The sequence below is a fragment of the Lissotriton vulgaris genome, chromosome 6 (assembly GCF_964263255.1).
Source record: "Lissotriton vulgaris chromosome 6, aLisVul1.2, whole genome shotgun sequence".
Lineage (NCBI taxonomy): Eukaryota > Metazoa > Chordata > Amphibia > Caudata > Salamandridae > Lissotriton > Lissotriton vulgaris.
Window position 1 is genome coordinate 1,346,191,111 of NC_141694.1, and position 26,295 is coordinate 1,346,217,405.

Genomic DNA, 26,295 nt, shown 5'->3' on the forward strand with positions numbered 1-26,295 from the left:
ATCTATCGTGTCTCCACTCTCTAGGGAGATCATATTGACCCACTCACTACGACAGATAAATGTTGTCTTGACAAAGGAGGATAAAAACGTGGAAACCCACCGAAACGCGTCGCCGCACCATAACAGTATAATTCATGACTCATACACCTTTGTTGATATGCTATTCTGTGGTGTGCACAACATAGGTGTTGGAAACAGAGTTGGAATATACATTTAGTACTGTACAAGCTTCATGTCTCACTGTGTTCTGTCTGTATGTTTCAATCTTGCTGGTTAATATTGAATGTCAAACAGTTTTATTGTTGTTTTTTAAATTTTGCTACAGTGGTTCTTGTATGTCCACTTTTTTAACATTTGTATTTTCAATAAATTGTTAAGAATTCTTTTTACATTAGTGAATTTTTTTATTGTTTTTTTGACCTTCGTGCCTTGTTTATCTAGTTCTGTTCAAGGGAATTCTTTCTTTGTACACTCTCAATCTAACCATTGAAGTAGTCAACAGTTACCATAAAAAACGTAATTTATTTTACTAATAATGCTTCCGCGATAACTCAAATGAAATGACCGCCATGTTTGACGGTGTTGATATCTGGGGCTAAATCAATTGCCTCCCTACACTGATATCTAATGCTGCATATATATAATAAATTATCATGCAGTAAATTACTTCCAATGGTATTAAGACAACCTCACCAACACTTCTTTGCATGTCAACTACATGAGAAAGTGGAAAAGGAAAGAAAATATATGAAAAAATAGAAAGACCAAATATGAAAAAGAGTACAATCAATTCCTCTTGACAATCATTCATTTGGTAATGCAACAACAAGTGACATTTCCCTGAGACACAGCCACCTTGTCAATAGATTGCTAAACATGAAGCTAAAACATGCAACATTAGCATACATATTGAGATGGTGTATTCATAAGAAACAACTCATGTCAATTTTGTCATTCATTCCTGATGGTGTCATTGTGTTAAATATTTTGATCCAATAACTCTCTCTCTGTGAAAGTAATTTAGACTTATCTTTATCTGCACTGACTGTTTATATCTGAAGAATGAGAAATCTTAATTCGGCAATGTTGTGTATGTTTTCTAACCAATGAACAACTAAATTGGAATTGGTATTTTTATTTCATATCATGCTTTTGTGTTCTGAAATTCTTGTTGTTTTCTTGCGTTCTGTTTTGCCAATGTACATCAGCCCACATAGATATTTAAAGCAGTAAATCACGTTTGCCAAGTTGCAATCTGCCGAATGTCCGAGTCTGACTTGCTCGCCTGTACTGGGATGTGTAATGCTGTTGCCACGGATTATGTTGTTACAGTGTATACAGTTATGACACATTTTAGTGTCTTCTTCAACTTTCAGACTTTTTTTGTAAGTTGTAGTGAATCATTATTTTTTGTTATTTCTCCTCGTGTAGGCAAAGAGAGGTTTATTTTTTAATAGACTTTTAAATTCTGGTTCATTTTGCAAGAGTTCCCATCGTTTATTGAAGATTTTCTTAATCATTTATGATTTGGTTGAGAACTTGAGACAAAGACCAACATGTCTTTGGGAATTTTAAATGTCTTTATCAACAATTCTTGATGGTTGACTGTTTGAACTCTTTCTTCTGTTGTCCCGGGTATTTTCGGTGAGTAACCTCTATCCATGAATTTCAGTTTTTGTTCTCTAAGAGATGTTGAGAATGCTTTGGGTGTAGAAGATATTCTTTTTATTCTGAGCATCTGGGAATAAGTTAAATTAGAAATGAGATTAGGTAGATGAAAGCTCTGGAATGATAATACATTTTATTGATCTGTGCTTTTCTTATGTATGCTTGTGTAAATCTTTGAATTTGTCTTCTCCACCAGTGCACCTAGAAATGCTAAACTTAAGTTGCTGATATAATCAGTAAATTGTATTCTCATGTTTTTGGTGTTTCATTCAGCTGTTTTGTCTAGAAGTTTAGTTTTGGTGTCCTTCAAGACCAAAAATATAAAATCGATAAATCAACAATAAAAAAATGAGGTCCTCTTTTCACTCTGGGTCAACAAAAAACATAGTCATGTTCAAACTTTGTAATTAATGTATTAGCATATGCTTGTGCCCTATCAAATCTCACTGATGTACTGCTCAGTTGTAAGAAGAACTGTCCGTTTTAGTCAAACTAACATGTTTGAGATCTATATATTCTTTTGCAGTGCTATTCACAATGTATGTTGTATTAGTGCTTCACAGCAACGTAAAACAGGAGATTTTGTTATCATAATTCTCATGAACGGCTATTCATTACAGAAGCTATACAGAAGGACATTTGGTTGTGATACACAAAAAGAAGGAGCAATTATTCATAATGACTTTTTGTTTTATATCTTCCATGAGTTTAGTTGAACGCTTACTCAGCAAGTTCTTTCATAGACTGGTTTGACACTATGGTAAAAAAATTAAGTATAAATTAGTGGGAACATTTTAGTCACAAGAACATTCTTTAGGTATCGAAGAATGTGAGCTTGTGCATGTCTAGGTTTTCGGTTTTCAGTTTTGAATGATTTCTATGCACACTCCTATATGCATGAAACTTGCTTACTTGTGTCTTCTTGGCTCATTCAGAGTCTCTTCATCATTGAAGATTACCACCAATTTTACTACTACTAAACTGAGAAAAATGCCAATTTTAAGACTTTCGGTATTCACAGAAGACATTTAGGAGTCCTAAAGTTAGGAGTCCTAACTTTACTACCACTAAACTGAGAAAAATCCTAATTTTAAGGGGCCCATTAGGATGACGGGCGGACTTTGCCCGCCCGTCATCCCATCGTAAACCGGGAACGCCCGCCATAAGGGCGGGGGTCCCGGGGGTGCCATTAGGATGTGCCCGCCACAGTGGCGGGCACATCCTGTATTTTCAGCATTGTGGCGGGCGGTGCTCTCTGCACCCCCCGCCACAATGCTGAAAATTGAATTGAACATTGTCATTTGCAAAGCGGCAGGCACCGCGCGGTGCCTGCCGCTTTGCAAATGACAATGAAGGGGGGTACCACAGGTACCCCCCACGTGCACCCCCCACCTGTACTTCACTTTGGGGGCCCACAAGGGGCCCCCAGAGGGAAGACCGCATGCCTTTCCGTGGCGGCATCTCCGCCGCGGAAATGCACTGAACACCACGCATCATAATATGTCTGGCGGTGTCTATTAGACACCGCCAGCATATTATTCCTTTTCCGCCCCGGCCGCAAGGCGACCGGGGCGGAAAATTGGCGGGCGGTGTTTCCCTCCGCAGCGGTCCCCCCGCCATTGTAATGTGTTGGAGGGGGAAAGGGTGGCGGGCGGGCATTTCTGTCGGGCGGATCGCCACCGCCACCATGGCGGTGGCGATCCGCTCGACATCCTAATGGGGCCCTAAGACTTTTGGTATTCACAGAAGTCATTTAGGAGTCCTAAAGTTAGAACTCCTAACTTCTGTGAATACTGAAATGAGTAAGTGCCTTCTGTGAATACCAAAATGAGTAAGTGCCTTCTGAGAATACCAAAATGGTAGTAAGTTTAGGATTTTGTCTTAAGTCAGTCCTGTGAATCGGGCCCATTGTTTTGTGATATTTCCTCCTCTCTCATCTTCGTTATAGCGTTTACATTTGTCTCAGAAGAAGGGAGTGACATCCCATGATGCATTGGGTAACAAATAGATTATTGGAACCAAATTGTTCATTTTTTAAATAGGCCATATTTATATTTTCTTTCGATCATGTTGAAAACAAATGATGTCAATTATATGGTTTATTACCATTGTATGGACATTAGTTAAAAAAGGATGAACATTTTCAAAATATTAAAATGAAAAATGAAGTTTTACTAACACAGTAAATTGTTTTCATAGTAATGATTAAACCCATGTTGAGGTATCATTGATAGAACCAGTTGCTATGATGGCAGTTTACAAGGTCTTTGTAACACTTCAAGAAATGAGCATTATAAAACGTGTGTAGGGCAGTCAGATGTCCCACACTAGCACTCGAAACATAACATAAACCGGTGATTACATAGGTTAAAGTTCCTCAAATTGGTACAATATCATGTGTGTGCAATTTTCATATATTCATATCAAGTGGTCATACATGCAAGGCCATTATGGCAGTCTAAAACTACCCACAAAGGCACTGTAGCGGGGGGTCTGAAACATGCTTGCAGTGATACTCATGTGGTTGGCACAATCAGTGCTGCAAGCTCATTAGTAGCATTTGATCTACAGGCTCTGGGCACATACAGTGTATTTTCCTAGGGACTTACCATTAAATCAAATATGGCAATCAAGGATAACCAATTATAGATACAATTTACACCAAGAGAACTTTCACTTTAGCACTGGTCTGCAGTGCTAATGTGACCAGGGTCCTAAAACCAGTAAAAATGAATGGAGGGCACAGTTAAAAGTAGGTCAGAAGAAAAAAAAGACAGGGAAAAACACACCAAAGATACGAGGTCTAACAAGTGAGCATTTGAAAAAAACAAGCAAGTTTATTCTGAAGTATAGTTTGTAGAGAAATCTCATTGGTACTGTGTTGGCCGCTTGGCGCTAAAGTGAGCATAAAATATATGGGTTTTAAAGCCCCTGTGGCGAGACAGTTGGTAATAATGATGAACCAATAGATATTAGTTTATGCATGCAAAACAATTATATATATATAGATATATTTATCCATGGTAGTATTAGAGCACCAAAGAAATATTTCATAAGTGACATCAAGTCTAAGGCAAGCCTTATACCAAGCAAGATATAAAAGTGCACCAAAAATTAGAAATGATAAACCCACAGTTAGATGTTCTAGAAGGTACCATTAGATTTGTAAATGCACATTTTGTAACAAAAAATTACAACAAATTAGGAATAGGAATATGTACCTTTACCCTACAGGCTGTTACTCATTGAACCTGCAAAAAAGATAGCCAGATCATTAGCTATAAAATAATTATTTTATAATAACACATTTTTAAGATGGAACAGCAATAGATGACCTAAGACATCTCAAGGGGGAATTATGACAAGTGGTCGCTTAAATCAAAAACCCTAAAAAAGGCATTGCTAGGAGCAGAAAACATGTCATATCCAAAACAAAGAGCATAATTTGCAGTTTGGAAATTCAAGAGCGCTCCCTTTGTCACTGCCCCCTTTCTCTCAATCGTCTGTGTCTTTACCCCTGCCTCCCACAGTATTGTAAGGAACAGCCACAATGCCATCATTCTGTATTTATTACAAAAGTGTGGTATTCCTGAAGTCAACTTGATGGAATAAAAACTGTAAAACCTAAAGCATTTCCTTTACCTTCAGAATGAACAAAAAGTGGGGAGTCTTTTTCTTATAAGAATTATGCTTAGTGCTCTAAAAGATAAAATGAGGGCACATTTCCTGAGTACTCAAATTGTGACAAAGCTTTTTTTAATTTGGTGCTATTTTTTATGTTTTTTAATCCAGCGTTTCGCTTGATTATTTTTTGTACTAGTTATTCAAATGTTTTGCACATATCTGTCATTGGGCTATATTTTGGACTTTGATTGGTTGATATTTGGCCTGCATTTGGCCTCTTTTTCTCTCATGTCCTCTAGGGGGACTTTTTCTTCGGTTTGCAAGCTCCCTGATTTACTGCAGTATCTTCGGAAGGAAATGATTTCAGTTTCACAACTTGGATTCCATCAACATAGTATTCAGGTATGTCATATTTCTGTCATGAATTCAGAATTAGTAGCACTGTAGTTGTTCTTTAGAATGCTGTGGTAAAGCTGCAGTTGATCACCAGGGAATTAACTGGCATCCTGCTTCTGGTGTAGGAAGTACATTTCAGCCTACATATCAAAATGTTTAACTGAAATGGATGAGGAAGATTTTTGAGAAATCATAGAAAACGCATCCCAATTTTGCTTTTCACTGCACTACATCAAATTTATATGACAACATAAATCCCTTCATTGCATTTTTTGTACTGGATAGGTTCTGAAATTTTACAGCTTTAATTCAGCCAAAATGACTTTGATTCCACCACACTCTTGTCATAAGTAAGAATGTTAGTGCTCTAGTTGTTCATCAGAGCAACCTGGGAGGCTGTGGTATAACACAGGGGAATCAACTCACAGGGTGCTACTTTTGTTTAAAGTTCATGCTGTACTCAGTATGTCAAACTTTATTGTCACACGGCTGAGATAAATATTGTTCATTTACAGAAGAAATGTTCTTATTTTAGATTCTGCAGCACCATCCATATCCTATGTGAGAAAATAATTAGAGAAAACTGTTTTCTCCCATATATGCTTCATCAAATCCCTCAGAGTATCACCATATTACATAGAGTAAAATTACCTTAGGATATAGCACAATACCTAACATTAGTAAGGTACCACCAAAAATTGATTTACAATGTGATTATAATATTTTATCCCACTTTATAATACTTTTTGTGACCCTCCAAACCTGCCATTCACTACAATGCATTTTAAAGGTGATCATGACCCTGGGTCTTTTAATGGTTGACCAACATATATACCATGTTGTGACAGAACAATCTGGATTAACAAGTTCCATTAAAATGAGCAATCATTCCAGATATCTGTACATTTTGTACCTAATTTCTTGAAATATACAGAACAGATTTGCTCTAAATCCCACAAACCATGCTTTCTGGGTGAAGATCAAGGTTTCTGCTAAATTTGGTGAAGTTCAATTCAGCTGTTTTGGGATCTTGCTTTTTTCGCCCCCCAATCCGCCCCCCCTCCCCCCCCCCCACCACGCTCCCCCCTTGATGGATCCCCCAAAACCTTCCAGGAAGGAGCCTGGGATAGGCAAAAATTTGTTGAAATTGTTGAAGATTCATCAAACACACCACTGTTTTAAGAAAAATCAAACATAACTGTATATCTGTATGGTTGAGTCCACAAGAGGTTAAAGAGACTCTTGCAGGAGCACCACTTTAATTATTTTTCTTGGGCTAGTTGGCTACTGCAGGAGTTAAGGCTTTGATTGGCTGCCAGCAACATGAGAAAATGTTGCTGTTAGCCATTACAGAATTCAGGTACATAGTCCCCTATCCTGATGTAGAAAAACAAAAATAGTATAAGAGGGCAGGGTAAGGATACCCTGACCCCCTAAGTCCCATGGAGGCAGACCCAGAGGGACCCTCTTGGGGCTAAAACAAATAAAAATTGGCCAAAAATGTGGTGATCGGAATTGAAAAGAATGCTCTGATAGCTCACCCCCTGGGCTGTATTCATTAAAGGAAGGGAACTGCGTTGCCTCAGGGAGTGCACCCCCAGCAATAATGATGAAAAAATGGAAGGAGCCACCCCTCCCCAACACATTCAAGGCCACTGGAAGCTACCCTAGGACCAAAATGTGCATGTTATTAGAGGAGGCCTCAAGACCCCCCTCCCTGAAACTCTGAGAGCACCAGGAAACACACCCACAGAGTTGAATAAAATGAGAGAGGGCCACGTGGCCCCCACTCCCTGAGTCTCAACAGGCCTGGGTAGCCCACCTCCAGACCGGAAATTACTTAAAATGGGGATGTGGCACAGCCCCCACCGCCCTCAGCTAATAACGGCCCCAGAGACTCTATCTACCGGGGTTGGCTCATATGTATGCTCAGGGGATCTGACCTGTAGGACATAGTAGTTTCCCTATCCACAGCGGTGCATACAAGGAAACCTGTGTTTGCTCTCGAATAGCAGGAGCATTTTCAAATCTCCCACCAAGTGGGATCAAGTACAAAGTCTGCGCCCAGTGGGGGATGTCTTTTAAAAAATTTCCACCCGCTCAGAGCATGATTTGATCTGTCTCTCCACCCGCGCTGATGCGTAAATGGAAGCAGATCAACACATTGCTTTCTCATGGATGGAGAACCATTAGTAGCTGGGGGACTGGGGGCCTTGGGCTCCCCCACTCCCCCAAAGAAGTATATGGTGGGTTCCCCAGGTGGGCACCACTGCCCCACCTTGAAAAAATGTAGGATTTGGGGGATGGGGTCCCCGGGCCAATAGGGATTCAGGTAGGAGGTCTGTGCAGCACTCCTATCCTTCATCTTTAGAAATGTTTTGAAATGACACTGGGGGATGGGGTCTCTAGGGCCTAACAAGGCTCAGGAGGGGGCTGCATGCGTCCCTCCCCTTTATTTTTTACTTATGGCCCAGGGACTAACAAGGCTGGGGAAGGGGGAACGCGTGGTCCCCTTCCCCTTTAATTGTATTTATGGCCCAGGGGGATGGAGTCTCTAGGGCCTAACAAGGAGAGGCGTCTCATGGTCCCCCTCCCCTTTCATTTGAATAATGGCCTTAGGGGATGGGGTCTCTAGGACCTAGCAAGGCTTGAGGAGTGGGGCCCTCCACCAGCAATTTTTTTAATTGAAGGGGAGAGGGAACACATGGTACCCTTCCCCATTCATGAAAAAAGGCCCTGGGGATGAGGTCCCCAGGGCCTCCCTCCTCTTTAATAAAAAAAGAAATGGCTCTGAGAGAAGGGTTCCTAAGCAACTAATAAGGCTCAAAGAAAGGGGCCATGTGGCCCCCTTAATTTATAAAATGAGGATGGGGTCTCCTGGGCTGTGGCCTCCCTCCCCTTCTGTTAAAAGAAAACGGTTAGCGGATGGTGTCCCCAAGGCCTAATAAGGCTTTTGGAGGGGGCCCCATACCCTCCTTTCCCCTTTACTGGGTCTAATAAGAATAAGGGAGGAGTCCTCTGCATCCCTACTAATACAACATTTTTCATCATTAATTGCACAAAAACTACTGGACAGATTTACACAAAAACACAAAAAGCACTCTTTCTGGATCTAGATCTAGCTTTCTGCCACATTTGGTGTAAATACATGCAGGACTTTAGGCTGTAACTGTGTCTAAAGTTACTAGAAGAAAATGAATAGAGAAAGCACATTTTGGATCCCTCCTTTTTTCTCAGCACATGCTTGACCGATCACCCCAGAACATTTCATTCACAAACTAGGTAAACAAAGAGCACTTTTTTGAGAGTTTTGTGAAGATTTGTCAAACTGCGCCAACGTTATTAGCAAAGCAAAAATTAATTTCCTATGGAAGCAAAATCCTAACTAAAACTACAGAGTGACAATTATATATATAACCTTCTGGTGGTCGCCAGTAGGTAGTTATAGTTAGGATACATGTTTTTTGTTTCGGGGTAGTCCGTAACCTGGGAGCCAAGAAAAGGGAGGCGTCAAAAAGCGTACATTTTCCATGTTAATTTTCATAGGATCTTTAGACACTCTACAGCCAGAACTGCTCAATGGAATTACACCAAATTTGGCAGAAAGAGAGACATAGGTCCAGGGAAGTGCTTTTTTGTAATTTAGTGTAAATCTGTTCAATAGTTGCAGAGTTATTGAAAGAGATTTTCAATTGTATATATGGGGGAGCAGAGGATCTGTGGCCCTGACAAGGTGGAGTGCTTCAATTGACTGAGCGCAAGCTGCCTAAAATGTTATGGCCACATTTTATGATGCAGGAGCCGGTCTCAGAGGATAGATATAAATGTAAAAAGCCATATAAGGGTTCAGTATAAGCAGGAGTACCCTGACCCATGGGTGTATTGTAGGGATCGCTCAGGGATTCGTTATGAGTTTAGAATGCAGAGATCAGGTTTTTTTCTACGTGGATGGAGTTGGGCCCCTAGCAGCACTCAGCGTGGCTCCCCATGTAATGTCACAACAGAGGTGCGATCCGCATCAAAACCAATTTAAAAAACTTTTGGCCACCATTTTATGAAGCATGGGCCAGTTTCAGGGTATAAATATGAATGTAAAAAAAGCACAAAAGGGGTCAGGGAAGATGTATCCTGAGCCTATGGGCATATTTTAGGGTCTCAGGGATCCGTTATGAGTTTTACAATGCCAAAATAATTTTTATTTTCCATGTGGTTAGAGTAGCGATGCTCAGCACGTCCACCCATGTAATGTCGCAGTGGAGGCATGAACCTAATGGAAATAAATAAAAAATAAATTCAAACTCTCACTCACACAGTAATGCATGCAATCACAGAGTTACACAGACAGTCACTCATCTAACCAAAAACCCACTCACAGACTCACTTGGACACTCACACCCTTACTTTCTGATCCATGCACCCCCTCTCAGACCCACTCAGAGACTCATGCACCCAGTCACAGAACCACTGAGACAGTCACTCCCCTACTCAGAGACCCACTCACAGACTGATGCACCCACTCATAACCCTCTCACACACTTCCTCACAGACCCAATCAGAGGCTCAAAAACCCATTCAACGACCCGCTCAGACAGTCTCTCATCTCTTAAACCTACTCAAAAACTTTTATACCCACTCAGACACTCATGCACTCACTCACAGCCTAACACACCACTTACAGAACCACTTGGGCAGTCACTCACCCACTCAAAGACCTGCTTACAGACTCTTTCACCCACTCACAGACTCACTCAGACACTCACTCAATCACTCACAGATGCATGCACCCACTCTCAGACCCACTTAGAGACTCAAACATCCAGTCACAGAACCAATGAGACCGTCACTTACTCACTCAGAGACCCACTCATAGACTGATACTCTCACTCACACACTTATGTACTCACTCACAGACCCACTGAGAGACTTATGCACCCACTCTAAGAGCAACTCAAACACTTACATACTTACTGACAGACCCATTTAGAGACTCACAACCTATTCACAGACCCACTCAGAAACTCATGCATCTGATCACACACCCACTGAGAGAATCACATGCCCATTCCGGACCCACTCAGAGACTCATATACCCATTTACAGAACTACTGAGAAATCCCTACACTTACAGACCCACTCAGAGACTCATACACCCGCTCACAGACCCAATGAGGCATTCACATAACTATTCACAAACCCAGTTAAAAATTCACTGAGAGACACAAACACTTTTGCACCAACTCACATACCCACTCAGAGACTCATACACCCACTCACAGACCCACTCAGAGACTCAGGCACCCACTCACAGGGTCACTCAGACACTCATGCACCTACTCACATACCCACTTAGAGACTTAAATACCCACTGACAGACCCACTCAGAGACTCACACAGTCACTGACAGGCCCACTCAGACCCGGACACACTCACACTGACCGACTCAGACCCTCAATCACACGCTCACTGACAGACCCACTCAAGAACTCATGCACCCACAGTCAGAGCTACTCAGACACTCATGCGCCTATTCACATACCCAGGCAGAGACTGGTGCCTCCACTCACACATTCACTTAGGAACTGACACATGTACTCACAGAGCTACTCAGACATATGCATCCACTTATTCACACACTTAGAAACTGGCAAAATTGCTCAGTACAAAGCGAGTACCCTGAGAAGGTACTCGCGCTCTGCATCGCGCTACGCGCCTTAATTACTGCGTTACTATTTTTAAAGCTACCCTTGTGACTATTTGTGTTATTTTTAGTTGTATTCTCCCCTGATTTTAACAGGACTCATTGTACCCCCCTTACCTGCACAATAATCGGCTCCCTCACCGCTGTTTTGGCGGGTAGGGTTTCTGGGGTGGGGATTGGCTTTGGGCGCCATCTTGGAGTGGTGTTCACTCTCGGTGGGTGTTATTGACGAGCGGTCTAGCGCTCCGGCTGAGTGGAGGGACGCCTATTTAAAGCTCCCTTCAACGCGCAGCGGTTACGCGCAGTGGGCGTGCCTTCGCTGTGCCTGAGTCGTGCCAGAGTCCTGCCCGTCTGCGCACGTCCGCGCTAAGGAGGCGCGGGCCGTGGCAGAACTCTGGAACTGGACATCATGACTTTGCCTCTGAGAACGTACAGTAGGGCCGATTTACTGGCCCTTCGGGATCGATGTACACGCTGTGAGTTTCCGCCTGTGGTCCCTCTTTGTGGCCCATATCATTGTAGGTGTGGTGCTTGGTCATTGGAACCCCCTTCTCTTATTCGCTCTTTGGGGCTTTCAATTCCTGTTACTAAGAGGGCAGGACAACGGGACCTGAGTATCTGGAGCTTAAATGTCAGATCAGGAGGTTTACGATCTTCTCATTGATGGTTCCCCTGATGTGCTTTTCCTGACTGAAACTTGGCTCCAGGACTCTGACTCCTCGATAATTAACCTAGCCTTTCCCCCAGATTATGCTATTTTTACTTTAAATCGGACGACTAGAGGTGGAGGCATTGCGATGGCCACCAAACGGTGCTATCCTTGCGAGTGGAAAGCCGCTGAACTTTTGGGGTGTGAGGGTGCCTTATTTAAAATAGCGTTTAGTCACCAGTTTACCTTCTCTGGTTTATTAATTTACCGGCCTCCGGGGTGCGACTCTGTTTTTAGGGCTGCTCTTCCTGAGTATATTAGTACAGAGGCACTAGGATGCGCCAATTTTAATGTTATGGGAGATCTTAATCTCCATTTGGACTGCCCCTCTCTACCCTCCATCAGGAGCTTTCTGGCGGATCTTGAGGCTCTACAGCTCTCGCAGATGATTACTTTCCCCACACATAGAGGTGGTCATATTCTTGACCCTTTCTTTACAAACCTAGAAGGATTCAGAGTTCTTGGTTCCTCCCAGTTGGTCTGGACATACCACGTGCTGGTGAAAACGGCATGTTCTTTGTCTGATTCTCCTTTTCTATCACAGGACAGACTTGTTCTTAAACGACACTGGAACAAATTAAGACTGGAGGATTTCTACCATCTGCTCGAGGAGGCTCCTTTAGGCCCGCTCACCGATGTCGATCGTGGATACGACGCCTTTTGTGAGTGGATATCTGGTGCCCTCGATTCTCTGATTCCTATGTGTTGGTCCAAGTGTCGTCGGAAGGAGTCGAGTCCTTGGTATGACAGTACCTTGGCATCCCTTAAGAGGGCCTGTAGACAGGCCGAAAGAGTATGGAGGAAGTCGTATGACCCAGACTTGAAGATCTGTTATCTGGCCAAGGTCAAGATCTACCACAGGGCAGTGTGTCAAACTCGCACTTCCTTTTATGCCCAACAGTTTCAGAATTCTGCTAATCCATCGAAACTGATTTTGAAAGTATTAAAGGACCTGATGGCGAAGAGAGCAACTGCGGTGGAAATATGCTCGGACACTCATTGTGAGGGTTTGGCCTCCTTCTTCTATGAAAAAGTGCAAGCCATCTATCGCACTTTCCCAACGGGTTCCCTGATGCAAGAGCAGGTTGGGTGCACCTTAGGTGAGGGGTAGTGTCTTTCTATCTTACCCCCCCTTATCTATGGAGGTGTTTGACTCTCTCAGCGCCAAAATCAAGTCTGGATCTCCGGCAGACCCGCTGAAACCGGCCCAACTTAAGACCTTGGGGCCGGTCTGCTGCTCCCCGGTGTTGTCTTTGATCAACCTGTCCCTCTCTTCTGGAGTGGTTCCCGTCAGATGAAAGCAGGCAGTAGTCACGCCAATCCTGAAGAAGGCGACGCTCGACCCCCTTAAACCTGAAAACTACCGCCCTATCTCCCTTCTCCCTTGGGCCACGAAAATAGCGGAGGCCCATGTGAATGCCACTCTTTCAGACCATCTTGGTAGGCTTAACATTCTTGATCCTACTCAGAACGGGTTCCGTGCGGGTAACAGCACGGAGACGGCCTTTCTCTCCATGGTCGAGCATTTGCGTTCCGTGCTGGATTCAGGTCGGACGGCGGCACTATTGTTATTAGATCTCAGTGCCGCCTTCGACATGGTCTCGCACGGGATTCTGCTTCGGCGCCTTGAGGAGGTGGGCGTCTCTGGCTCCGCCTTGTGCTGGTTTCGATCCTTCCTTACGGATAGGTCATTCCAGGTGGCGATCCCACCCGGTAAGTCGTCATCTTACCCGTTAGACCAGGGAGTCCCACAGGGGTCATCACTGAGTCCCACCCTGTTTAATCTGTATGTGAGACCGTTGGCTGCGGTCGTCAAGCGGTGGGGCCTGACTATGGTCTCTTACGCAGATGACACGCAGCTGGCGGTCACACTGAGCGGGGACTCAGGTCTGGAGGCTCCCAGGTTCCGTGAGGGTCTGCGGGAAGTGGCTAACTGGATGAATTCCAACTGTCTCCAGTTAAACACCAAGAAGATGGAGATTATGGTGGTTGGTAAACAGGTGGCTTTGTGGGGCGACAAATGGTGGCCTTCGGATTTGGGTGTGACTCCCCTCCCAGCGTCAGAGATAAAAAACCTGGGGGTGTGGCTTGATCCTTCTCTGAGTTTCATCTGTCATACCAAGAAGGTGGCGGCTTCTTGCTATGGCATCTACAGAGGACTTCGACCCATCCTCAAACTCTTTGATGCACCCACAAGACAACTGGTGGTCCAAGCATCAGTGCTGTCCAGGTTGGACTATGCCAGCTCACTACTGGCGGGGGTTAACCAGTCAGAACTCTCTCGTCTGCAGCGGGATCAAAACGCGGCGGCCCGACTGGTGACAGGTCTGCCTAGGTGGTGCCCGGTGTCCAATACCCTGCGCTCTCTCCACTGGCTCCCTGTGCAGCAGAGGATTAGATTCAAGGTTCTTTGCCTTGCATTTAAAATCCTCAAGGGTACCTCCCCACAAATCTTGGAGAAACTGCTGATTTCCTATGTCACCTCCCGCACTCTTAGATCGTTAGGCCAGAACTTAGCAGTGGTCCTGCGTTTTAAGTTGAGCAGAGTTGGTGGCCGATCCTTCCGCGTTCTGGCGGCGAGCTGGTGGAATTCTCTTCCTCCGCAAATCTGCGCCATCGATGAGCTCCTTCCGTTTAGACGGGCCATCGAGACCTTTTTATTTGTTTAGCCCCTTTGATGTGTCTCTTCTCCTTTCTGCTTGCTCTTAATGCTGTGTTGTGTTTACCTTTTCAAAGCGCCAGGACGCCCCTTTGCTGGGGCAGCTGTATGCGGTACAAATAAAAATAACATAACATAACATAACAAAGTGTCTTAAATATGTAAAGTATGAAAATAATAGTTATATATCAAACGTGCTTTTGGTTTGTGTTCCCATGATGGAGTTGTAAAGGATTCAAAATGTATATTTTTTTTTAGTATTCGGCAATAGGGCGGCTCCTAGGAGAGCCTTTGTTTTCATAGTATGTAAGTGACAGCTACATATAAAATTAAATGTAGACTTTCAGGTTGTCTGTAAAGTGCACAGCATTCTTTTTTTTAAAGTTTCATCCATCTTGAAACGCAGATTGTTGTTGTTGATAGAGCCCATTTTATATTCTCTGAGGAATGCAGAAACAGCTTTATTACCATGTTACCTGGCTTTGTAGATCTGTGGGCAAAACTGATTTCAACACCTTCATTTCTGCCTTTGGCATATTTTGGAGTACACAAAGACAATGTGAGGCAAAAGTGCCATTAATTGGTCAAAGGTTTCGTTCTTTGCAATTTTCAAACCAACCCCAGTAATAGTGCCAAGGTCATTGCCACTGCAGTGCCTTATTTATGAGGTCTGGATGTTGGCAATCTACAATAATATCAACCAAAGGCAGCAATTGGCGCCAATTTAAACCTCTTGGGCCAATCCATTTAATGTTCACATTAGGCAAATACAAGTCCCTGTCAATGCCACTGTTTCTCGCAGACTCTCTGGCCCAGAAAAGATAGCTGTGACCCACAATCCACACTCTAACCATTTTGAAGGAAGGAGCAGTAGCACACAGGAGAAGGCTGCAGCTGAATGTGACAGTTGGTAGAATAAAAGGCAGTTAAAATAGAGGAGCGGACCTGGTTTAACAAAAGGTCACATTTGATTGGGCGCTATATATAATTTGAAACCTGAAAATAGGTGGTGATTTAGTTACTAAGGTAAATACATCTGTTATTGGCTGTGGAAAAATCTTACAAAAGTTACACTTTACGGCATATGCAGTGAACCTATGACCTACTGGTACAGTAGAGTGTTTTAAAGGAGGTTGCTATTGCAACTGTGGTAAAGCAGTATGGGGACAGGGTTGCAAAAAAGTATGGGGAAAGGGTTACAAAAAAGATTGTCATTTGATTTTTCAATTATACTAGTTTATTATCATTATTATTATTATTATTACTTAGGACGTATATTGAGCAATGAATCATGCCCGACAGGGATCTCTCGGCTCATTTGGTAAACACAGTGCTAAGGACCAGGACATGGCTTACAGCAGTTAGAAGAGCCAAGTCTTTAGGAGCTTCTTAAATTGTTGTACACTGTGGCAGGCACGTATCTCATCCGGCAGCCGATTCCAATGGAGAGGGGCAAGATATGAAAATGCACATCTTCCCGATTTGGCTTTCTTGATTTTACAGGGGAGAAGCAAATTCCGGTTGCTAGATCTTAATGCCTGGGCCGGATTGTAGGCTGTTAATTTCCTCCTTAGATAGAGCGGACCGATCCCTTGTCGCGCTCTGAACACCATCACCGTTAATTTAAACACCGCTCTCTTTCTCACAGGTACCCAGTGCAATTGTTGTTACAGAGGGCGGGAAGAGACATGTCTAGGTTTATTCAGGACTAACCATGCCGCTGTATTTTGGACTACCTGTAGTCTAGCTGCAAAGTCATCCCTGATTCCTACTAAAAGCGCATTGCCATAATCTAGTCTGCTGACTAGTAGGGCCTTTACTAAGGTCTGTCTATCCTGCATAGGGATCCATGCGAAGATTTTCCGCAACATTTGTTTGATGTCAAAACAGGTTCCCGATACTGCTTTTACCTGCTCCTCCAGCGAGAGCTTGTTGTCTATCAGAATACCCAGGTTCTGAGCCCGGCCGGTAGTTTTAGGAGCCTCACCTAATTCCGGTGGCCACCAGTCTGCAGACCAAATCTCTGTGGCCTTTCTGAACAGAAGGATCTCAGTTTTGTTGGCATTAAACTGTTTAGAGCTGGTATATAGTATATAGTGTGATATATGCATGATATCTGTATTTTCCACATCAGTATTGTGATTGCATCTGATAAGCAATTGAAAAAACATACCACTGTTAGTAAAAAATGCTGTAATGGACTCCCGTATGGACTCACAACTCCATTGTGGAGTTACACGGAGCGTGCTGGGTGCCGCAATGGGTATTATAAAAAACATCTCAACACGTAATATTGAAAAAATTGATAATTAGGCATGCACAATACATTACAAGAAAGGAAGGTAGGGAGACTCATAGTTCGTTTGGATGTGCCCAAGGCATCATGTATTTGGATGAATACAAGAAATGTTGCAGGACAAGCAAGAGTGGGACGGGTATGGAAAAATTGGGAACAGATGAAAGAGCACTGTAAGCAATTAATATGTAAGTAACCCAAAAGACTTTGTGCACACAAGTGCTTGTGACACTCAAAGGTACACGGCACAGGGGACAAGTGAAAATAGGAAGGCACAAAGTAAAAACGTGACAAATAAATACAAAAGGAACTTCTGGTTCAAAGGGAAATATTTGCATGAATTTGACAGATTTTAGGCATTTTAGTGAACCATGGTAAAGGGCGCCATAAGTTGTGCTGGTATGTCAATGGCGTTTCGATCCTAATGATTTAGGATCATCATCAGGACCAGGAAACTGAAATAAGGTGCTGTACAAGAAAGGAGGTAAGGAAAAAAAAGGTCTGGAGAAGAGGAGGGCAGAGAGGAAGGGTGGTAGGAAGGAGAGCAGAGCAAGGCTTGAACCCACCACGGAGGATGCCAATAGTGCAAGGAAGGAAGCTGCGGGGGAACAGGAGTGTCAATTAGAAGCTCTCCCCGGTGAGGGTAACTGGGGCTGCGAGCTGTGTGCACAGCAAAAACGTGGTGTTTTAAACCTGTGACTAATTTTTACCTGTTCTGCACTTGGAGCGCTTTTTTAAAACTGTTTACATCTTGACCTGATTGTTTCATTTATGTTTGGAGGGCTTTGAAGGAGCTAAGGGGAATTTATAATTGAGGTACTCTGACACCTTTACACTTCTATCAGTATTCGATCGCCCTCACTCGCCACAGCCGCTTTTGCCGATATTCGGCGGCGGTGGGCGCCATCTTAAGTCAGGCGGGGACAGCGTTTTAGTTGCGCTGGCCTCCCGCCCTTTTCTCTTTCCATAAGATGTGTAAGCCGGCCAGACGGCGCAGCGGGCTGGCGCAGCGGGCGCGCCGGATGCGCGCCGAAGCCGCGCCTAAGCCAAGCCCGTCTGCGCCCGTCCGCGCCAGGATCGCGCCGGGCGCGGGCCATGCTGCTCCCACACTCCCAGTCCTCAGGTACGACTTTTCTGTGCTGCTTTCTATGCGCCCCACCTTACCTAGTCCTTCTTGTCATGTTCACTCCTTTTCAGACCACCTCAGGGGCCCTTTTATCTGTCATTCATGTGGTTGGTCATCCTCTTGCCCCGTCAGCCCTATTCCTCCCCTTCCCTCTCCTCCTCGCCACAAGACAACTTCCTTCAATAGTGGCCTCATTAACGCCAGATCCTTAGCACGTCACGGACAAGACATCCATGACCTTATTGTATCAGCCGATCTTGATGCCCTATTCACCACCGAATCCTGGTTGCATGATGCTTCCAACCCTGATCTTGCAACCGCCCTCCCTCCTGACTTCACCATCCTCAGGCAGGACAGACCCATTGGTCGGGGAGGCGGGCTGGCCATCATTGTAAAGAAATCATTCAAGTGCCATACATTCGACCTGGCCGCCTTCAAGGATTGCGAGTCCCTGGGGTTTGTTATCCAAATCAGCTCTTCCTCCGCTTTCTCAGGAGGACTTGTCTATCGCCCCCCTGGAAATGCCACTTCATTCTTGGACTCCCTTGATGAAACTCTGGCAGCCCTTCTTACCCACTACCCCACCTTCACCCTTCTAGGGGATTTCAATCTTCATTTGGAATCTTGTACTGACCCACACACTCTCAATTTCCGCCACTCCCTTCAGTTTCCCATCCTACCCATTGTGCCGGGCACACTCTGGACGGCATTTGCACAAACCTGGCCTCCTTAGATGTCTCTTCCCCATTACCACAAATATGGACAGATCACTGTTTCATTCCTTTCTCCATCAAAACCAAAACCCTGCTCTCTCCCCCCATCAAACACTCTCACACCCCCTTCCCCGTCAATTGGAAGAAGGTAGCTGAGTGCATCAAACTTAATCCCCAACCGGCTGTCCCCCCCCCTCCCATTATGGGAGACGCATCACTAGATTCCATAAACTTTCATCTGTGGATTGACAGAATGGTCTCTGCCAATTCAATATCTGCTACTCAAAAACCAGTTCGAGGTAAAAAGAAGCCCAATGCCCCCTGGTATACTCCGGCCCTCACTGACTGCCACCTTAAGTGTAGGCTTATGGAGAGAAAATGGAGAAAAACCTACGACCCTACTGCCAGATCCATATACATTCTCCAGAGAAAACAATATCTTTCCAATATAAAAAAAGCAAAAATGGCATTCTTCACTCTAGCAATAGACTCAGCTAAACAGAAACAACAAACGATTTTCAACATCGTAAAATCTTTCACTCATCCCAAGGCACTGGCACTTGAAATTCCCCCCTCACAAACTCTCTGCGATCAAATCGCTGATTTCTTTGAGGAGAAAATTAATAATATTCATAAGGACTTCCCCTCCTTACCCACTCCAACCCAAGAACCCGATACAACTACTCCCTTACTAAATCAATTCACAACAGTCTCCCTACAGCAAACGCAAAAAGCTATTTTGGCCTGTAAATCAGGTGCCCCTATGGACTCTTGCCCCCCAGTCACCCTACACCACCTTATCGAGGCCGTCAACCCTCTGATCAATGCTATTGTGAACCAATCTCTCAACTCCGGTATTGTTCCCACTGACTGGAAGAAGGCCATAGTCAAGCCCCTCATGAAAAAGCAAAATAAATCCCCTACTGATTTGTCTAATATGCGCCCAATTTCCCTTCTCCCGGCGCTAGGCAAAATCACTGAGCAATTAGTTCATGAGGAATTAAAAAATTTTGTTGAAAATAAACGCATCCTGCACCCACAGCAATCCGGCTTTCGCCCTGGCCATTCTACAGAAACCGCTCTGATTGAGTTATCAGACACCATCAAGTTCTTGCAGGATGAGGGCAAGCAGGCTGTCCTCATCCTGCTCGACTTAACCGCGGCCTTCGACACCATCTCACATGCTATTCTTATCAATAGAATGCGTGAGATTGGTGTCTCGGGTTCCGCGCTTGCTTGGATAATTTCATTTCTGTCCAACCGCTCTCAAACGGTTTCCTTAGGCCCTTATCTTTCTGGCGAACGTTCCACCAGCTCGGGTGTGCCCCAGGGTTCCATCCTGAGCCCTCTCTTTTTTAATGTATACATGGCCCCCCTCCTTACGTTGATTGAGTCACATGGGATTCTTGTGACATCCTACGCTGACGACACCCAGCTTGTCGTCACTATTGACAAAAGACTCCCTGATGCTGCCATCAGATTTCAAAACTGCCTGTCAGAAGTCTTTTCCTGGCTTAACCTGAATCATCTAAAATGCAACAGCGCCAAAACCGAAATAATACCCCTCGGTAAAGGCACACTCTTTTCCCCTAAAGAGTGGTGGCCTCATAACTCCGAAGCTCCACCAAGCGCGGTTGTCTCAGCCCGCAATTTGGGAGTTCAATTTGACGCATCCCTCAGCTTCGATGAGCATGTGCGTATTACCGCAGGGCGCTGTTTCAGTCTAATCAGGCAATTAAAGAAATTCTTTAATTTTTTGCCCATTTCAGCCAGGAAATCAGTCGCGGTTGCGCTCATCCTTTCCCGGCTGGATTATTGTAACGGCCTCCTAGCAGGCATTAAGAAGTCCTCTCTTAAAAAATTACAAAGTGTTCAACACGCAGCAGCTAGGCTTGTCCTGAAACTCCCCCGCAGGTCTTCGGCCTCTGCAGCCCTTAACGCACTCCATTGGCTGCCCCTCCATAAGAGAATCTTATTTAAGCTTCTAGTTACTGTCTTTAAAGCCAACAGGTGTACGGGCCCATCTTACCTGATCAAGCGCTTTCAGCGTTATATTCCAACCCGCTACTTGAGGTCATCAGGCGCTAATTTCATCTCTGAACCCCGAATAAAATTAAAAACCAAGGGCGGAAAGACCTTTTCATTTCTCGCTGCTAAGGCATGGAATCGCCTCCCCCCCAATCTTAGGCATGCCCCCTCAGAAAGCCTTTTCAGGAAATCCCTGAAGACTTGGATTTACTCTCAATCTGACTCCTCAGTTCTCGCAGCCATTTGATCCATGCTCCCCACAGTCGTTCTTCTGTGTGCTCAGCGCCAAGATGCTCCCTCCGGAGCGAAAGTAGCGCTTTATAAAAGCTAATAAATATCAAATATCAAAGTTGCGAGGCCAGGACACAGGGACGTAAATGTGTACCTTGGCAAGTACTTTCCAAGAAGAGGTTGCCACAATGGGGTCTTGACTCCACAAACAAACACTATCAGTTTGAACTTCTTATCAAGACACAAATAAACGGTTTTAAAAAATCACCAATGAAAACTAGTATAAGAACAGGAAAAAATGAAAGAAACCTTATTTGCTTTGGACATATAACGGGACATTGAATATATGTATATATATATACATATATACATATATACATATATATATATATATATATATATATATATATATATATATATATATATATATATATATATATATATATATATATATATATATATATATATATATATATTACCTACTGGCGGTCGCCAGTAGGTATATATAGTTAGGATTTTTTCTCTATGGGATTTTTGAAAATTCTATGTCTAATAACTTTGGCGTTTGTGGACGGAATTGGCTGAAATTTTCAGGAAAATGGAACATTTTGTTTCTGAGCAGCCCCTGACAATTTGGGGGGGTTTCATCAAGGGGGGGCCGAGAAAAAAGGGGGGTCCCAAAACGCGTTTTTCCCATGTTCATTTGCATAGGGCGGTTGGCCTCACTTTTAGCTCGAACGGCTGAATGGATTTGCACGAAACGTGGCAAAATTGTAGGGACTGTTAGCCCGATGTGCCTTTGCTAGGTCTCAATATATGTGCTCCAGTGGATTTTGAGTAATTTAGGTTCAAAAAAAGATATATATCTGGGCGGAGCCTAACCACACATCTGATCTGATTGGCTGTCAGCACTTCATCCAAGAAGTGTTGGCAGCCATCTTGGGACCAATATACATGATAGCACCTCATTAAAAAGCATTGTAGTTAATAGAGGGTTTTAGGACTTTAGTTACATTATAAATCATTTGTTGATGGTACCATACTCGTTTTAGGAATTGTGGTGGGTTCTAAGGTGATTTTACCATGTGAAAAAACCTTCTGCTGTGATATCATGAATATTGTTTGAAAGAAAACTAATATCTCATGATTTTCCCACAGTGGTTTGGAAGGGGATCTATAAGCTAAACTGAAAGCATATTTTCTGTAAATTCACATTATCTTTCTCAGTCATGTGAAAATGAAGTCTGACATTCTCAGTAAAACATGTACATCCAACAAGGACAGAGACTGTCAGTTGATTCCTTTGTGTTCTACTGCAGCCTCCTAGAGTGTTCTAAAGAACAACTAGAGCGCTAACAGTCCTACTTATTACAAAGGTATGGCACACCTGAAGCCATCTTGATTGGAATAAAGAGGTAACTCTTAAAACATTTAATTTAAAAAGAAACAACATGAGGGGGTATATTTTGCCATAGAAAGTATGATTAGTGCTGCAGAATGAAAAATTAGGGCACATTTTGAGTGACTTCTCAAATCCTTTTCTATTTCATTAAAACATTCTGACATGCAGTCTCCCAAAATGGCCACCAGAGACAAAAGAGCCCAAATGTAGCCCAAATATCACCCAGATGTAGCCCAAGTATAGCCCAATGACAGAATGTCCCAGAGTGTTCTAAAGAACAACTAGAGCGCTAACAGTCCTACTTATTACAAAGGTATGGCACACCTGAAGCCATCTTGATTGGAATAAAGTGGTAACTCTTAAAACATTTAATTTAAAAAGAAACAACATGAGGGGGTATATTTTGCCATAGAAAGTATGATTAGTGCTGCAGAATGAAAAATTAGGGCACATTTCGAGTGACTTCTCAAATCCTTTTCTATTTCATTAAAACATTCTGACATGCAGTCTCCCAAAATGGCCACCAGAGACAAAAGAGCCCAAATGTAGCCCAAATATCACCCAGATGTAGCCCAAGTATAGCCCAATGACAGAATGTCCCAGAGTGTTCTAAAGAACAACTAGAGCGCTAACAGTCCTACTTATTACAAAGGTATAGCACACCTGGAGCCATCGTGATGGGAATAAAGTGGTAACTCTTAAAACATTTAATTTAAAAAGGAACAAAATGAGGGGTATATTATGCAATAGAAGGTATTATTAGTGCTGCAGAAAGAAAAATTAGGGCACATTTTGAGTGACTTTTCAAATCCTCTTCTATTTCATTAAAAAATTCTGACATGCAGTCTCCCAAAATGGCCACCAGAGACAAAAGAGCCCAAATGTAGCCCAAATATCACCCAGATGTAGCCCAAGTATAGCCCAATGACAGAATGTCCCAGAGTGTTCTAAAGAACAACTAGAGCGCTAACAGTCCTACTTATTACAAAGGTATGGCACACCTGAAGCCATCTTGATTGGAATAAAGTGGTAACTCTTAAAACATTTAATTTAAAAAGGAACAAAATGAGGGGGTATATTTTGCCATATGAATTATGATTAGTGCTGCAGAAAGAAAAATTAGGGCACATTTTGAGTGACTTCTCAAACCCTCTTCAATTTCATTAAAAAATTCTGACATACAGTCTCCCAAGATGGCCACCAGAGACAAACGAGCCTAAATGTAGCCCAAATATCACCCAGATGTACCCCAAGTATAGCCCAATGACAGAATGTCCCAGAGTGTTCTAAAGAACAACTAGAGCGCTAACAGTCTTACTTATGACAAAAGTATGGCACACCAGAAGCCATCTTGATTGGAATGAAGTGGTAAGTCTGAAAACACTCAATTTAAAAAGGAACAACATGAGGGGGTTAATTTTGCCATAGAAAGTATGATTAGTGCTTCAGAAAGAAAAATTAGGGATCATTTTGAGTGACTTCTCAAATCCTCTTCTATTTCATTAAAAAAATTCTGACATGCAGACTGAAACATGCACTTTGAATACCAGCAGCAGACGTCCCTGGTGAGCAGTAGCTTTACTACAGTGATCTAATGTGCAAACAGAGTGCTAACATTCAGAATTTATGGCAAATGTGTGACACATCTGAATGCCTTCTTGATGGAACCAAAGTAAACAAGCATAGAAAATGCAATAGATCTCGCCCTCGTTTAAGTTAAAGCCATTCTGTTTGTAATGATGTGGCTTTTTAGCTTTGCTTTTATTAGTGTTTTTTCAACTTTCATGTAAATAACATGCATCTGTATGCATATAAGTATATGTATGCATGCATTTATGTTTGTATTTATATAGATATACAGATGATATATGTTTATATATGTATGTATATATATATATTCACTGAAAAAACCATAGGTTATAGACCATATATAGTTAGGAATTAGCATTTACAAAACCTTGAAAATTCACTGAAAAAACCATAGGTTATAGACCATATATAGTTAGGAATTAGCATTTACAAAACCTTGAAAATTCACTGAAAAAACCATAGGTTATAGACCATATATAGTTGGGAATTCGCATTTACAAAACCTTATTTTACTCTCACAAAACCATTGAAATTCCATATATAGTTAGTTGCACTAACTATATATTGCGCACCCGCAATCCACTGCTGATGATGTCACATATTACATCATTCATGACATGGTCAGTGACATCACTGATGACATCACTGATGACATTTCAAATGACATCACTGATGACATCACTGATGACAACATCCAGTGACTGTATGTTTCTGTAAAGTTAAAATATGTCTTACATATTGAAGAATGAGTGGATGTATAAGTGTCTGGATGAAGGATTTAGTAGGTGCATGACTGACTGTATGAGTGAGTGATTAAATGTGTCTCACTGAGTGCATGGGTTAGTGACTAAACTGTCTTAATTTGTGCATCATTATGTCTGTTGTTCTGTAAACTGTTGCATGTGTTGATAAGTAGCTATATGAGTAACTATATGGGTTATTGATTGGTTGCCCAAGTATTTGTATGGGAGACTGAGTGTGTGTGTGGGTGGCTGGGAGGTGTATGACTCTGTGCATAGATGTGTGAGCAGTTGATTCACTAGATGTATGGTTTCAAGAGTGCATGTGGAAACAGCTGTATGGGCGGTTGACTGTGTGCATGAGTGTATTGGTGAGTGAATGGATATCTCAGTGCTACATGTCAAAGTAAGTACATATGTAAAACACAGTACATGTGAGAGTTGACATATATAAATAACTGTGCATAAGAGCCAGTGAATGTGTGAGTGGCTGTATGGATCATTGTGAACTTGTATCAGGGATTGTATAAGAGAGTAAATATGTGTTAGTATATGTTTGAATAAGTAAAGTTTGTATAACTGTATAGTTGAGGAAATGGAGGTGTGATTGATTCTTTGCATGACTGACTAGGTGTGTGAGTAACTCCATGGATGAGTGACAGTCTGTGAGTGTCTGTTTACACTGATTGTATCTAAGGTTATATTAGAGTCTGAAGAGGTTCATCGTATTATCACATGAATGATATCATCAGTGATGTGATCAGTAATGTCAAATGAGATGTCATCAGTGATGTCATCAGTGATGTCATTTGAGATGTCATCAGTGATGTCATTTGAGATGTCATCAGTGATGTCATCAGTGATGTCACTGACCATGTCATGAATGATGTAATATGTGACATCATCAGCAGTGGATTGCGGGTGCGCGATATATAGTTAGTGCAACTAACTATATATGGAATTTCAATGGTTTTGTGTGAGTAAAATAAGGTTTTGTAAATGCGAATTCCTAACTATATATGGTCTATAACCTATGGTTTTTTCAGTGAATATATATAGATATATATATAGAAATATATATATATATATATAGTCAACCAAAATGATCCTTCCATGCATGAGAGCGCTCGACAGTGTGTGCTCGGCCCAAGGGCTGGATCAAAGCCCCAATTTCAATTTTGAACACAAGGAGGGCGGCACAACCGGATACTTATTTAGAAGTTTTTATTACACCAACACTCCACCGACGCGTTTCAGCCTCACGGCTTTTCTCACGGTCAGCAAGTTCTTTTTTGCTTTCCATTTTTATACTGCCCCACCTGAGCCATAAAGTGGCATTGTGGGATACGTAGTTTATGAAGCAAAATTGATTAAAAACAATAATGACAAACAAGGACTGGTGTGTTCTGATTATA